Source organism: Quercus lobata, chromosome 5 (genome assembly GCF_001633185.2).
Source record: "Quercus lobata isolate SW786 chromosome 5, ValleyOak3.0 Primary Assembly, whole genome shotgun sequence".
Lineage (NCBI taxonomy): Eukaryota > Viridiplantae > Streptophyta > Magnoliopsida > Fagales > Fagaceae > Quercus > Quercus lobata.
Window position 1 is genome coordinate 7,979,818 of NC_044908.1, and position 15,298 is coordinate 7,995,115.

A 15,298-nucleotide genomic window follows, 5' to 3' on the forward strand; every position below is an offset into this window, starting at 1 on the left:
ATGTAACTAATATAACATGAGATGCCTAAAAAAGTATTAAGAGAGTTTGCATAATATATATTAAGCTTTTAAGCTCAAGTAATCACCATTGCATATATAAATACAAAAACCTTGAATTCAATTAATAATTATAAACAATCCAAAAATAATAATTGAAAGCATATTTAAGTGATAAACTCAATTCAATAATCAAGAACAATCCGAATTACTAAACTTTAACAAATCAAAGTAGAGAAACTTACATGAGAATTTTTTTTTTTTTTTTTTTTTTTTGAAAGATGGGGAGGAGACACCAAAACTCGGGTGAGTTTCACCCTACAAAAGAAAAAAGAGAGCACACACACACACACACACACACACTCTTCAAGATTTTTTTTTAAATTAAAAACACATGAGAATTAATTTTTTTTTTTTTGAAAGATGGGGAGGAGACACCAAAACTCGGGTGAGTTTCACCCTACAAAAGAAAAAAGAGAGTACACACACACACACACACACACACACTCTTCAAGATTTTTTTTAAATTAAAAAAACTAGAAGTTAAAACCTTGGCAATAAGTTTGCATTAAGATATGATGAGAATTGTGAAGTAAATAACTTCACACACACAAAAACTTCAAGATTTTTTTTTAATTAAAAGAACTAGAAGTTAAAACCTTGGCAATAAGTTTGCATTAAGATATGATGAGAATTGTGAAGTAAATAACTTCATTAGCATTGAGATATAATGAGAATTGAGAAGTAAAACATGTTATAGTAATTAAACAAAAACCTATTCAATTTGATTATAATAATATACAAAAATCATAGTATACAAATACATACCTTTGTAGGTGTTGTAGATAGAAGAATGGAAGACTAAACCAAAAAATTGTACAATAGGTTGGAGAATGAAAAATAAACCTAATAACTGTGTGTGTGTATATATATATATATACACTCCTCCTAAAAGGAATACAAGTAAAAATCAAATACCCTAAACTTCTTGAAGTCTACGTTAATATAGAGTTTTGAAGAAACAAAATTGCAAAAAAATTTTAGATGACAACAAAAATTAAATATTACACTCGATATATATCACCATATGCTACATACCTTTATGCCCTAAACACTGTCTCATTTTTCAATGTTTGGTAGTAACTTTAAAATAAGTTGGAAAACTATTTATAACTTTTTGTATTTAGCTTTACGTGAGATAACATTGTTTTCCTTCTTTAGATTCATGTGAGATAGAGTTTTTTTCTAGAAAATTTTAGAAAAAAACAACTATATTTTATTCCAAGCTAAATAAGGGAAGTTAAGTGATAGTTTTTCTTTCACCAATTGTTTTAGAAATTACAAAACATAGAAAAATATGGAAAACTATTTTTTCATAAGGTTTTTCATTAAAACAAACAATGTCTAAGTTCAACTATATATAGCATTCGTATTGGCTCGTACACAAATTTTTGTCTATTTTTAGTATAAAAACCTATTATTTTTTATTTTACATACTCATTTTTCAAAAAAACTCACATCAAATTATCTATTTTACACGAATTTCATTAAAATATCTAATTTTCTTGATTTTTTAAATTGTTTCTCTATTTTTATATACAACGATCACTATCCATTATCTTCTTTCATCAACAAAATATGTAAAAATAAATAAATAAAAAGCTAAATGCAAAATGAATAGTACTAGTGTAAATTTACACAGAAACTATAATAAACTTGTAATTTACATAATTATACACCGACTAACATGTGTCTTTTTTAGGCAAAATTATATAAATTCTACACAATTTTTTATTATATAGCCGCTAATATGAGTGCTCTTAAGGCTAGGGATGCAAATGAAAGTCTTGTCAAGTAAATTGTGAAACGATCAAACCAAATGAGATACATTATACTTTACCCGAAACAATATAAGATGCTAGTCCTCCAATTTGCATGATTCTCAAAAAAAAAGAAAAAAGAAAAAAAGTCATCCAATTTGCATTTCAATAAATCATCTGAGTTATTTACCGAATGGACATAAACTTCATCGATATGACATCGTTTGACTAGACAAAACAAGTCTTGATCTTCACGCTCATTGAAAATATGTCGGTTGGGTCGCTTATTAAGAAATTTCTTTAATTTGTTGGTTGCTTCCTATTCTAGCTTTATGGCTTCCGCTAACCTATTCTAGTACAAATTCATGAACCACTAGTCGCATGGCGATTCCTTTTAATAAAAGGAGCGGCTTGAACACATTTCGAGTGAAATAAATAAATAAAGTCTTTTATTCAAATTATTCGGCTAATAGGAAAGCATTTTTACAGGACTATAATAAAGAAATGAACACACTTCGAGTGAAAAATGCATGCCAATATAAAGCACGAGAAGCTTAATTAAGGCGATCAAAAGTATACTAGTTTATAATGCTACTTCGTAACATCTGAAATGAGGGGAGAAAGACATATAAGTAAAGAAAAATGGTTCCAATCAAGCAAAATAATATACAAGACTACCTTATTCGTGTTGATGGACCACTTTCTTTCTTCAACGGTAAGATATTGATAAAAACCTTTTATTTTATGGGTTTTATTGAATATTTACACCATTTCTATCAATGGTCAATACTATCATAACTCTTATTTAATCATAGTGAGGTAGTTAATGGTCAATACTATCTTAGTGAGGTAGTTAATGAAAAGCAATTGGTCACATAAGTTAGTAGTGAATGAAAAATGTCCATTAATCATAGTTGCACAATTTAATAAGTTGTGAAATTTGGTATGTCATTGTGTTTCTAGATTTATTCAACAACGAACTTGAGATTGCAAGCCCAGCCAAGTAGGTTTTACTCTCGGAATCCAACACTGCCTTCTCAGCCACCCTCATCACCTCCTTCACTTTGTTGTTCACTGGCTCCCTTAACCACCCATGTTGACACTCAAATCCAACGACCATCATAAGTCAAACGAACAAAACACAGTCAACCCCTTCAACAGCTGCTATATCCTTAACATTCTTCACAGCTTCCATGGACTCAACTTGCAAACTAATTTTGGTTAATAATAGTATTATTTAAAAATTTTATTTTGCTTAATTAGGATTGTTTAAAAGGTATTTTGGAAATATAACTATTCTCTTGAAAATGAGTAATTTTATGGGCAAATCTTGGGTGCATTAATGGACTCATCAAGTCCTAATTATATAACTTTCTTTCCACATAATAATTGGTTCCAAATGGAGTATGACGCAATTATATGTTGAAGTATTGCATAATTTTTCCTTAAAAAGACAAGAGAGGAGTTCCACAAAAACATGAATTAAACTTCACTAAAAGATTTGTATCGTATATGCAAAAGATGAGTGTTCATTATCTCATTTTCTTATGAGATAAGTTTACTTAAGTTTAGATTATATATATATATATATATATATAAAATTTTGAAATCAGATTTCAAGAGACGAATTCAACGAAGAAAAACTAGTTACTAGATCTTACAATAATTTCTAAATGTTGTTATTTTCTCAAATGGTATTTTTTTTTTTTTTTAATGTTTATTTAGCCAAAAAAAGAAAGAAAAAACCAACCTGGCACATAATCAACAACTCTTTCTCACGCTAGTTTATAATAATTTTATATACTCTTCATCGATACCGTACTTGGAGGCTCTCACAATCGGGTGGGCCGCTCCACGGACTCCATTTGGTGGGTACCGACAATAGGAGACGGCTTTCTTGGCCAACTCTGGGTCGTCAATCATTTGGAACATGAGGCCTTGTGGGCCTAAGTCGAGTGCGTTCTTGGCCCATGCTGCAGAACTCTCAGGGAGAGCTTCGGAGATGCCACCATGGCCGTGTTCCATGTCGACGACGACGAAGTCATAGCCCGCATGGCCTGCGATTTTAGCTAGGGTGGGAGAGAGGCTAAGGAGGAAGAGACCGTAGAGGGGTTCTTCATTAGCTTTGTTTAGGCGAGCTTTGAGGGTTTAAGGGGTGGCTGTAGAGGCCATGGTTGTGAGTACACTTTTTTGTTTAGAGAATTGTGGTGTGGTGGTGTGCTATTTTGTAGTGAACTTTGTGCGAGTCTGTGAACTTTGCCATATAACTCGAGTTCCAGGAACTCGAGTTCTTTGAAAAATAGCCAATGAAAAATAACAACTCATTATGGAAATAGAAAAGTTCTTGACATTTTCCATATTTGAAATTGACTATATATATATATATATATTTATATATATATATTCTATTTTTGGTTGAGACTTTATGTATGTTGATCCTTGGACCTATGAAACAATGTAAAATGGAATGCTTGCTTGCTAGCAATATGGCTGACCAACATTGTAATACAACAATAAAAAGTTTAATTGGATTATTAGATAATTAATTGAACGTGCTTTGATTAATGTACTCTCTGAAGTTGAACAAATTGGATCTCATGTGAAGAGAGAATTTGCTTTTAATTTGCTACTAGCATTTTGTTGATAGTCTTATAACTCAATTGGCACCTCGTAGTATTTCTAACAAAGAAGTTTAAGGTTCAAATCTCTCTCCCCAACTATCGAATTATGCAAACAAAAAAAATTGCTACTTGCATTTTCGACAAATGGCCTCTTAGCAATAGCATCTCTTTCAATTATTATATGTTTAACCAGCTACTATAGTGTATTACAAGTATTTGTTGTACTTTAGCAATGTGGGACAAAACTAATAAAGAAGACACTATCTTATTTGGAAAAGAAAAAAGAAAAAGACAATAACATAGATCTGGGGAATCGCATGAGTTTGTGATAAAAATGGGAAATGTGTGATTTAAAATACTTGCTTTCCACATGAAGTGGAGAATTAGACAGCTAGGAATGTAAAGATTGTTCCATACACCAACATTTTTTTTCCTTATATTACTGTTTCCTTTTATATTGTTGATTATTAGGATTTAGGAGAGTAAAAAGAGTTTGTGTCAATGTGGGTGCCTCCACCCAATTGGTCTCACGTTTATGCCACATTATTTGTAACAGTGTAAATGATGGAAATGGAATGCTAGATGCTTTGAGAACTGTGAGCAGTCTATTCTTGAGATTAAGTCTTTTTTCCTCCCGACTCTCCTTGTATAGAGTCTAGTTTTGCCATCTTGTTCTTCTTTTTCCCTTCCTCTTTTATTTGATCATTGTAATTTGGGCTTTTGATATTTTGCCACTATAGTATATTTCCAATGTACTTAAGTTGGCTTTTTATTTTTTATTTTTTATTTTTATAATAAAAGTTGTTATGTTGGTTTTTAAAAAAAAACTACTGTTGAAATCTCCACACTAATAGAAGAAGAAGAAAATCATACACTAATGTGACCCAATACACCTTCTGTGAATGTCTTTTTTCCTCCCGACTCTCCTTGTATAGAGTCTAGTTTTGCCATCTTGTTCTTCTTTCTCCCTTCCTCTTTTATTTGATCATTGTAATTTGGGCTTTTGATATTTTGCCACTATAGTATATTTCCAATGTACTTAAGTTGGCTTTTTATTTTTTATTTTTTTATTTTTATAATAAAAGTTGTTATGTTGGTTTTTTAAAAAAAACTACTGTTGAAATCTCCACACTAATAGAAGAAGAAGAAAATCATACACTAATGTGACCCAATACACCTTCTGTGAATTCTCCACGCTACATATGCCTTAATTACATGAGAAAACATCTTGCAATAACATTTCTAAGATGTCATATGCCGCTAATAGAGACATTAAAAGACGATTATGCATGACATATCAAAACAGGAGTGGAAAAAAGTTGATGTAGCCTACTAGATTATCTGTGTCGGGCTTTGGCAACTGCTTGAGATCAGAAATTTAGCACTAACACTAATGTTTTCTGAATCATTACTGGTTAATGGTTATGCAATTCATGTGTAAAACAAACTCACTTGTAATGCCCTTTTCTCTTGCAAAACATTTCATGAGAACATCACCAACAACAAAGAAAAACAAGTAAACATAAATGATTGGCACATTTTTTAGCATGGTTTGGGTGTTATTATTGAAGCTGCTGTCCAGCTTTCTCCATCAATCTAGCCATACACCCTTGCCAATCTGAAATCTTCTCATCTCCATTGACCACCTACGTCACAAAAAGCAGAAATGGATCAACTACATATTGATGACCCAGTTTTCAAGAAAATGAAGAAGAAAATAACATGGTTCAAATAAATCAATAAGGGGTTGTTTATCATGGACAAGAAAATCATTTCACTGCTCTAGCATTGTCTTTGAAATGGATCAACTACATATTCTCAAACTATTTTGTAGTTTACAACTTGTTTTAGTATATACCAATTTGTTGATGACTTCTCATAGCTATGACTCCATCTTTGTTGTTTTAGTGTACCTTCAAAGAAGTGTATATGACCATATGTTAGACACGAACCTAGAACTAGACAGTTAGTCCAATGAATGAAACATGCCTAGCAGGATTGAAACATCTGGTTCAACATGATAATAAAAGTGACCATTAAGCAGTTGCCTATAGCTGATGCATTAAAGGAGTTTCATCTGTCACATTTATACAACAACGGCCAATCAAATCAGTTTCATTCAATAAATTTGATTTAGTATATGTTTACCAACCTCAAATATAAATCCTCTTTGTGGGACTGCATCAAGTGCTTGCACACGAATAAAGGCAGCACACAGTGTGAGAGATTAGGGTTAGGTTTTTGTGTTTTGGGGGAAGTGTGTTATATATAAGGTGGGCAAGAGATGAGATCCAACGGTTGAGAAGTGAGCACAAATTAATTTTGGGTTCAGATTTGGGGGGTGAGATGGATGGAATGATACGCGGTCGTTTTTGTTTGAGTTTGATGAGGAAGAAGGCTAGAGCCTAGAAGCCCAAAAGTCCAAAACTCTTTGTCTTTTTTTTTTCTTTTTTTTTATGAAACAAAAGTTCAAAACGTTGAATATAAATGAATGGCATTATGGGCCTTTATGGGCCAACAAGCAACCAAATTAATCCTATGGTTTAATTTTTGTCAATTTATAGTATCACATTTTTTTATATGGATATATAGTATCACATTTTTGTAAAAGTTAATATATATATCCTTAAATTTTACTAAAAAATTATTTTTTATCCTTAAATTCTTGAAAATGTTTCAATTTTTGTGTTTAAACTTTTTAAAAAATATATATATCTCTAAACTATTAAAAAAAAATTTTTTTTTCTTTTTTTTTTACTCTAAATTATTGAAGAAAAAAATCTTTTTACAAAATTTAGGGATAATTTTTTTAAGAACGGAAAGCAAAATTTTTCTTTAATTTAAGAACCAAAATAATATTTTACCCAAATAAAAAGATTAAAATATTATTTTGGTGTTTATATTTTACATAATTTTTTTTTTCTTTTTGAGAAGGTAGTAACTTAAAAAAAATAAAAAATAAAAGATAGTAAATAGTAACACATGGATGATTATGTAATTAAAAAAAAAAAGAAGTTAAAATGCAAAACCTACTCTTTAAGTTTCACCAGAATTCATTTCAGCTATTTGACTTTGCCTTCGTTTATTATAGTCGTCTAAATTTAAAGCACTTGAACATTCAAAGTTTTATTTTTGCTAATATTCAAAAGGGTGTGCTTTTTTAATTTTTGCTAAAAAAATATATGAAACATTAAAATTACCTACTCGATCTTGAAGGAAAAGACAAGGACTAGTGATTTATTATACAAACACTATTCTTAAGGTGTTATATTAAACAACCAACTTTTTTGTTAACATATCAAAAAACACAAAAAAAAAGAGGATAATTTACTATTCTTGTGCTTGTTTTTGTCTATTGAACATATCACAGTTATGTATTTTTATAAAACACGAGAACTATATAAAATGTTACGTATAATTTTTTTTTTTTTTTTTTTTGATAGGTAAAAAATGTCAAAGAAAAGGGAATTACGTATAAGATTTCTAAGAATAGATTATTATCATATTTGTCCATTGATAATTGTTTTCAAATTTACTACATAAAAATTTAAGAAATTGAAATAACTTACGTAAAATTTGAACTAACGAAAGTTTGTGCAATTGCACCATTTTAGCTAATAGGCAAAATATATTAATATTTTGAGTTTATTAACTTTTTCTATTACATGTTATTTATCTTTGTATCAGAGGTTATTATATATTATTTTTGAAATATGTGCAGTTCACTTCAATCAAGGGTGCACTTGTACTTTGCTCCTAAGCTCCAAGAGGCCTATGAGCTTAAGTGCACTCAACGCTTTTACCAACATTGATTATGAAGTGAAAAAAAAATAATTAAAAAAAAAAAAAAATTCTCTTATGGCTAATGTAACATTAGCTCTCTTTGTTTAATCTTATTATTTATTCCACTGATCATAGTCTTTTTTTTTTTTTTTTTTTTTTTGAGAAAGTCCACTGATCATAGTCAAATGAGTTCATTGGCATCTCTATCAATAGAGATATTAGTTATGCTTACTTTAAAGTTCAGACACACCCTTTTGATAAGTGATAAAATCCATTTAAAAAAAATAAAGGAGTGCAACCCTAGTTAATGGCAGGTATACAAGTGGAAAGCCCAGTTAAAAAAATAATTAAAAATTTATATGAAAGATGTTAATGAAAATTCAAGGTCCAAGAACTATAGAAAGTCAACAGTGGAATAAGCCTAACAAGTCGAAGTCCAGTCATACAAAGTCTTCCAGACTAAATACTTCAACTTCAAGGCATGCTTCTCTTTCCCTTCAAAGCACCAAATATTTCTCTCTCTCGAAAGACATTAGCTTATACACGGGGAAACAGCGTTCCAAATCTCTCCATTGTTTCTCTTACCAAAACGTCCTTTCCAACAAGATAACGGCTTCTAAACTAAATACTTCAACTTCATGGTATGCTTCTCTTTCCCTTCAAAGCAGCAGACATTTCTTTCTCTCAAAATACATTAGATTATACACGGGGAAACAGCGTTCCAAATCTCCCCATTGCTTCTCTTACCAAAACATCCTTTCCAACAAGATAAAGATTCCAACACAAAAGAAGGCATTACCCAAGACATGCCAAATATCAATTCCCAGGACACACTCTCTCCCTATCTTTTGCACATAAAGCACCAATCCAATATGATTAACCCTAAGGTCACATGTAGTGAAGGTCTCACCTAATGACACACAATTGATGGAACATAAGCTTACCAACCTCCTCTCAGAGCCTTATATAATAACTCCTCACTTCGAAACCTTGTGTCCTCAAAGGGATCCATTATAAATTGTCTCCCTCCCCGCACTTTAACTTTATAGTATATAGGACAGCCATTAACTAATACATGTCTTCGAATTCCCAATCCTGCACCTTTCTAATGAATAACGGGTTCCAGTAAAAGATAAATCCACATTTCAAAAAAAAAAAAAAAAGGAAAATATGTAAATCCTACCTGATATCAATCTAACCCCCCCTCCCCCTCCCTCTCCCCCCTCTTTTTTCTAGAAATTCACTTTCACCAGATCATCCCTCCTAAGGGTTGTCCCAACATTCTCGATTTTGCCATAATGCGCACATACACCACTTACCATTACCTATTTACATCAAAAGGCACACGCAACTCCATTGCTAGCTTCCTTCATTAGTTCTCTTTATGAGTGGTCTTTTGCTTCGGGTTTCATATATGGAAATTATGTTCAATCTTTCACAGAGTCAACTCATTCGTAGATATTTTTCAAGTTGTAATTTTTTAGGCTGCTTCGTGTTTTTTTTTTTTTTTTTTTCCTCATGAAGCAGTCTCTATTCAATAAGCTTATTCTTACTAACCAAAAAACAAAAAATAGGCCCGCTCGCGTACCCACATCACTCACCATTCCACTTTTCCCAACTTAAATGACTCAAGAAATAATCATCAGAACTAAACACAAATAATTCAGACAACAATAAGTAGCTACATTCAGTATCTATATCTTCGGACAACCAAATTCAATAATGTTAATACCATTTAAAAAAAAAAAAAAAAATTCTACAAGGTCGGGCTTCCTAAAGGAAATCAGACAAAAATTCTGACCACCAAAAACCTAATTTCAATATTTCGTTCCTCTCTTTTGTCCTCTATTTTCCCAGAAACCAAACAAAGAATAAAAATTTCCTAATACAAACAAATTCGAAATAAGAAAATTGGAATAGCAAAAAAAAAAAAAAAAAAAGTTGAAGTGAACTTACAGGCAGAGCAGAGGAGAGAGAAGCAGTGGGCAACAAGTACTGAACGAGTTCTTGTCCGTGGAGAAGAAGTGAAATACTTCTGATCTCTCAATATCGGAATCTCTGGTGCTAGGGTTTAAGAGAGTAGAAGGTGAGAGAGAGAGAGAGAGAGAGAGAGAGAGAGAGAGTGTTTGTATAATAATCTCGTTTTTTGGCTTGCTTCTTCTTTTTTTTTTTTCTTTTTTTTTGTGTGTTGACTTTCCCACGTTCCTTGTTTTAACTAACTCTCTCCGTTTTTTAATCAAAGCACAAACCAAATATGAGAGAGAGAGAGAGAGAGAGAGGAAAAAAAAAAAAAGAAGAAAAGCGCGCTCTAAAACATTAATCTAATGGCTAATACCTGTTTGCGAACTCAGAAGCCACTACTTTACCGTTGGATTCTCAATTCTGCCAGTTCATATTTTTGGGCCCCACAAAAATTGCTTGCTCATCCTCATTTTCCTCATTTCATGCTACAACTAATGCTACCATATATTATTATTATTATTATTATTATTATTTATATATTTTTATGATTTTCCATATGATTGGATGGGATTGGATTGCCACCCTTTCTCCTTTGGGATATCTTTAATTCAATTCATTCTTTGGTTATATAAAATACTAGTCGCTAACCCGTGCGATGCACGGGATAGTTAAACAAAATTTATACACATTCACTTTTATTGGTACAATCATTTGAAAATAATTCTAACTAATACCCAAATGTAAGAGATACATTGACTTACTATTTAAAGTAGTCTTCTGAAGAATTTACACATATTGTGCAACTGAGCCTTAATTTCTCATCAACAATAAAAACATGGAAATTCAAAACATGGAAAGAAAATAAAAATTACAACAATTAATTCCATTATCTTTCATGCTATATTTTGTAATTGTACGGAATTAAGTTAACTCAATTTAAGTAGTTGTAATAAAATTGGCTTCTACTATTCTCTATTCTATAGAAATATGAACATATTGAATTTCTCAAACAATTACCGGTATTGCAATAAAATGATTTATTATTGAAAATAAGAAACAAAGAAAATCTGTCTATAGCTTAAGAAACACAATATAATAAAATTAAAGAGATAAAATTTTCGGAGGACAAAATATTATAGATAATTTTAGAAACAGATTATACACTTAAAAGGGTTAGTAATTTATAGCACTTACCCCCCACTAGTAGTATACAGATACCAAGTGCGGTCGTCGTAACCCTTTGAAAGAACCTTCCCCAATTGGACCCTATCAAAAAAAAAAAAAAAACACCCAATTAACAAAATTGATCCAAAAGGGTCTAAAAAGCACACAAAATCAATTCAAAAAACAAAAATATGAGACAAAGTAATTACTTTCCGCTGCCAATGAAATCGTCTTTTGTATTGCTGTTCCAAACTGCAACACTTATCTCTCTAAGGCTTTCAATTAACGAAAACACAAACTTTTCTTAGAATACCGGAGTATTATGACCATCTATACACACACAAAAAAAAAAAAACAAAATCAGCATAACTCACTATAACTCTATAGAAGCCTCAAAAATATAAAGAGAAATTAAAGGGGTTGAATTTGATATTTACATTTGGAGAGAGAGAGTTTGCAGAAACTGTGGCTTTATATTTCTTAACTTGAGAGAGGGGTAAGGTTGCTAGGGTTTTGAGGTGTTATAATGTTTTTATTTTTATTTTTTATTTTTTAAATATTATGCTGACGTGGAAATTTGTGGTGCCAGCAGAGACTTCGGTTTTATATATATATATATAGATGAAAGAAACATCCATATAAGAAACCGTAATATCCTTATCTAAACTTGAAAATGTTGGAATATTTTACCTTTCTTTATTTTTTCTCATCCATGGGATTGAATAATATTCAAAGTTGATAATATTCAAAGTTTTATTTTATTTTTGCAAAATTTTGTGAAGCACTTGAACATTGAAAATATCGGTGAAATTATTAGTGTTGAGCTGAGCTACAACATCGATAATGACACCCAAACCATGCACAAAGATGTGCCAATCATTTATTTTGAATTTTTTTGTTGCTGGTAATGTTCCCCTAAATGGATTGCAAAAGGCAAAGGGAATACAAGTGAGTTTACTGTGCACATGAACGGCATAACTAGTAAGTATCGTTAAGAGTGATGATTCAAAGAAAAACATAAGGGTTAGTGCTAAATTTTTTATTTCAAGTAGTTCTTAAATCCCAATGCATGTAAAAAAGTCTAGCAGGTTACATCACCTTCTTTTTTTTTTTTCCACTCCAGCTTTCATATGTCATGGATCAAGGTGAAATCCCCTCCAAGTTCTAGTCAATTGTGAGTGTAGCATTAGTTGATTTTGTGTGTTTAATTTATTTTAGGTTTTACTTTTTATCCATATCTCAAGTCAGTCACGTATGAATAAAAATTGAAAGAAATTAGAGAATTTGAATGGGAAGAAATCATTTTCTAAATAAATCATCATGTCTTTGAATGTTGTTTTTAGCATCCTATGATATAAAAATGATATTGCAAGATGTTTTTTCATGCAATTATGGCACATTTAGTGTGGAGAATTCATAAAAGAAGGTAATGTATGGTTTTCTCTTCTTTTGTTTTCAATCTTTTTTACATATTTCAAAAATACTTATAGGTTCTTACAAAAAAGTTGTTAAATAAATAAGCATTGGCAAGTAAGAGGTGGCTGGCATCTGCAATGTGGATAAGATTTGTGTCCCTAGAATTTGTATGAGTTCTCATAAATGTGTTTAAATGTGAGATCTTGGGTGGAGGCACCCAATTTTTTTATTATTTATTTTGGTAAATAAGGAGCATATTAATCATTGATAATAGTACTACTATGAATAAGTCGAGGAGTCACTACAGCAATACAATCCATGTTTAAAATAGGAGGTACATAATTTGGATCCATAAATAAGAAACAAAAAGAGCAAAACTGACCTTCTAAGTTTCACCTTTTATCATTTCAGTCCTCTAACTTTAGTTTCGGTCAATTCAATCTTTTAAGTTTCAAAAGTGTTTCAATTTAGGCCTTCCACTAACTTCTGTTAATGCTCTATCGTTAAGTGTTTTTTTTTTTTTTCTTCTTCTTTAGTTTTTTATATTAAAAAATTGCAGAAAACTAATTTGAATTAAAAAAAAAAAAGAAAAAAAAAAAAGAAGAAGAATAGACTGGGCTCAGTAAACAACTTTGTTCCCCTAGCCACTCTCTCTAGGTTGGACCCAAGGAGCTCCTCTCCAAGATTCATTCATGGCCAACCACCAAGGTCAACCGGTCTCTGCTCCTCATCGGTCACTGAAGACTATCCTTGATTGGCGGGGGTTGTTTTTCTCTTAACTCGATTCGAATAAACCAGTCTTCCTCTCTCTATGTTTTCTCATCGAACCTTCATTGGAGTTCCAACCCACGGCTGGGCTATGGTGTTTGGTTGGTTTCAAAGTCTTTTGGATTTGGTGAACAACCCGGTTAAGCTCCCTCTCCGATTTGGTCTGTGTCGTTGGATTCTTTCTCTCCAATCCAATATAGGTGTCCTTGGATTCTTTCTTTCTCTGATCTGATTTGGGTTTTCAAGTTTAGTTTTTAGTCAAATCTTTTCTTATTTCTGATTTTGTTTGTAAAAACCAAATGAACCACAAAAAAAGAAAAACCAAGAAACATTGTTTCATTGTTGAATAAATAATCAGTGTTTGTGGGTAGGGAATTTGTAAATTGTATATGTTACTGATGGTTGATGTTAGATAGTTGTTTGCTGTGCTTTGTTCTGAATTTGTATATTAAAATTTTAGGTCCGCCATTTTTGGTTGTGTAGATACTACTCTATCAGATGCAACCAAATATAAAAGAAACAAGTGCCTCCTACAGACTTGAATGGTTATTCCATTGTTAAACATTTTATGAACAAAAAAAAAAAAAAAATGAAGACTGCATAATAAAGGAAAGCAATGGTCTCCATATAAAACAAGCAAAGAAATTTTTTGTTGTTTGTGTGTTGTGAATCTCGTGATCAATGTAAAGAAATTTTTTGTTGTTTGTGCGCTAGGTTTGTGGTGTGTTATGGGATTTCTTAATTTTTTTTTTTAATTTAAATTAGTTTTTTGCATTTTTTAATATAAAAAACTAAAGAAGAAAAAAAATGCACTTAACGGTAGAGTATTAACAAAAGTTAGTGGAAGGCCTAAATTGAAACACTTTTGAAACTTATCGAGGGGGAAATTGATGCCTCTATCTAAGATGTTGGGAAGCCAAGCCGAAACTCGATTATGGGCTCTTGAGATGGTACCCAAAGGCTTTCGGTGTGATGACAAAGCCTATCCAAGCAAGAAACAAAGGCTGCACATGACAAAACAGCAACAAAAGCCCATTGAAAAACACGTTACAATACTTAATTAGTACATTAATGGTCCTAGTCCGATAGTTCAAATCAGTCCTCTAGTTGTATGGTATTATCTCCAGCGGTAGGGTAATTTCAAGTTAGTAAGTGTGTTTACATGGTAAAAAATCATATTTTTTCCTTATTATTATTAAGTCAACATAAGGGAAAACTTCCATAGTTTCCAAAACATTATGACCTTTATTATAATAATACTAAACAAGGATTAAAGGCTTCATAGTTACAAATAAAAGAGAAAAAATAGGATGGAATGAAGGGAGAGAGAGATCCCAGCTCAGTGCAACAAGTATTAAACTAAGATTTTTGATGAGGGTGTATTTATAAGGCATGAATGAGGTGAATGTGGGTTATTTTGAGAGAGTGAGATGGGATTAATACTAAGATTAAGACTTTTTTGTGAGTGGTGGGCTGTTTATGACTAGTTGAAAGACATTTATGGGCTGTGATTGTGTGAAAAGAGGAAAAGAGTATCTGAGATTAGATGAGTGTGGGCTAAAGATGATGAGTGGTGAGCTTGAGGAAAGCTAAACCACCAACAAAGTAGTAAACAAACCAAGAGTTTTAAAGGAGAGTGTGGCCTGAAGGGGAGAAAAGAATATCTGAGGTTAGATGAGTGTGGGCTAAAGGGGATGAGTAGTGAGCTTGAAGAGAGTTAAACCACTAGTAAAATGGCAAATAGATCAAGAGTTTCAGAGGGAGTGG

At 31.6% G+C, this 15,298-nt stretch overlaps 1 long non-coding RNA gene and 1 pseudogene across 1 annotated transcript; both read right to left on the reverse strand.

Annotated features, from left to right (window-relative positions):
• Positions 1-2,721: 2,721 nt before the first annotated feature.
• On the reverse strand, positions 2,722-3,989 carry LOC115989878 (annotated as a pseudogene).
• A 1,268-nt stretch (positions 3,990-5,257) lies between these two features.
• LOC115989617 lies at positions 5,258-6,794 on the reverse strand. The gene is made up of 3 exons (XR_004092021.1): positions 6,591-6,794; positions 5,616-6,084; positions 5,258-5,331 (listed from the first exon to the last, which is right to left on the reverse strand). It is a non-coding gene; the product is annotated as an uncharacterized LOC115989617 (long non-coding RNA).
• Positions 6,795-15,298: the final 8,504 nt, after the last annotated feature.